This window comes from Amblyomma americanum, chromosome 1 (genome assembly GCF_052857255.1).
Source record: "Amblyomma americanum isolate KBUSLIRL-KWMA chromosome 1, ASM5285725v1, whole genome shotgun sequence".
Taxonomy (NCBI): domain Eukaryota; kingdom Metazoa; phylum Arthropoda; class Arachnida; order Ixodida; family Ixodidae; genus Amblyomma; species Amblyomma americanum.
This window is the reverse complement of record NC_135497.1, coordinates 428,948,539-428,949,710: the sequence shown is the minus strand read 5'-3', so window position 1 is coordinate 428,949,710 and position 1,172 is coordinate 428,948,539. Positions and strand designations below refer to the sequence as shown.

The window sequence follows — 1,172 nt, the reverse complement described above, 5'->3', positions numbered from 1 at the left end:
AAAAATTCCCCTATACACCTTGGTTTTCGGTGACTGTTGGTTTCCTTAATATGCTTGTCAAACGAGCCCCTCATTTCATTTTGTTTGTCTGCTAATAGCTAAACGGGGGTCTCGGTTCTGGCAGTCTTGATGCCATAGGTAGCATAAGAGGGCTCTCGCACAGTTTCTGCTCTCGCCATTAGATGACGTTCTACGTCACACTTGCGGTATTACATGATGTGCCACGTCCACCGCTATGGACGAGGGTGGCGCTGGTGAAGACTCTCAAGGTTTTCTTACACGCAAAACATAAATACCCACGAAAGCAGCAGATTGGACAGCCGTCGCCGTAGCTCAGTTGGTAAGAGCACCGGACGCGGTATTCGGAGGTCGTGGGTTCGGATTCCACCGGCGGCATGGTTGTTTTTTCTGCTGCTTTATAAGTAATTTTCTTTAAAGGCAATTGATTGGCACTAGAAATTAAAAAAAAATAGGCAAAATTCCTCTATACACTTGGGTTTTCGGTGCCTGTTGGTTTCCTTAATATGTTTGTCAAACGAGCCCCTCATTTCATTTTGTTTGTATATATATATATATATATATATATATATATATATATATATATATATATATAGACAAACAAAATGAAATGAGGGGCTCGTTTGACACACACACACACACACACACACACACACACACACACACACACACACACACACACACACACACACACACACACACACACACACACACACACACACACACATATATATATATATGTGTGTGTGTGTGTGTGTGTGTGTGTGTGAGAGTGAGTACAGTATTACGACAAACGCGACTGTTCGTTTTAAAGGTTTATTGTGCCAACAGTTTCGGGAACGGTATTCCCTTCGTCAGGGCAGGGAATACCATTCCCGAAACTGTTGGCACAATAAACATTTAAAACGAACAGTCGCGTTTGTCTTGGCACAATAAACATTTAAAACGAACAGTCGCGTTTGTCTTAATACTGTACTTACACTTGTAAACTGGCGCACTGGAACCACTACAGAATACTATATATATATATATATATATATATATATATATATATATATATATATATATATATATATATATATATATATATATATATATATATACCAAAAGTGATTTCTGGCAGCTGATTTGGTCAATATAATATAAAATCACCA

General features: G+C 38.7%; 1 non-coding gene across 1 annotated transcript; it reads left to right on the top strand.

Annotated features, from left to right (window-relative positions):
* Positions 1-322: 322 nt before the first annotated feature.
* Positions 323-396, top strand: TRNAP-CGG (transfer RNA proline (anticodon CGG)). The gene has a single exon. It is a non-coding gene; the product is annotated as a tRNA-Pro (tRNA).
* The last annotated feature ends 776 nt before the right edge of the window (positions 397-1,172 follow it).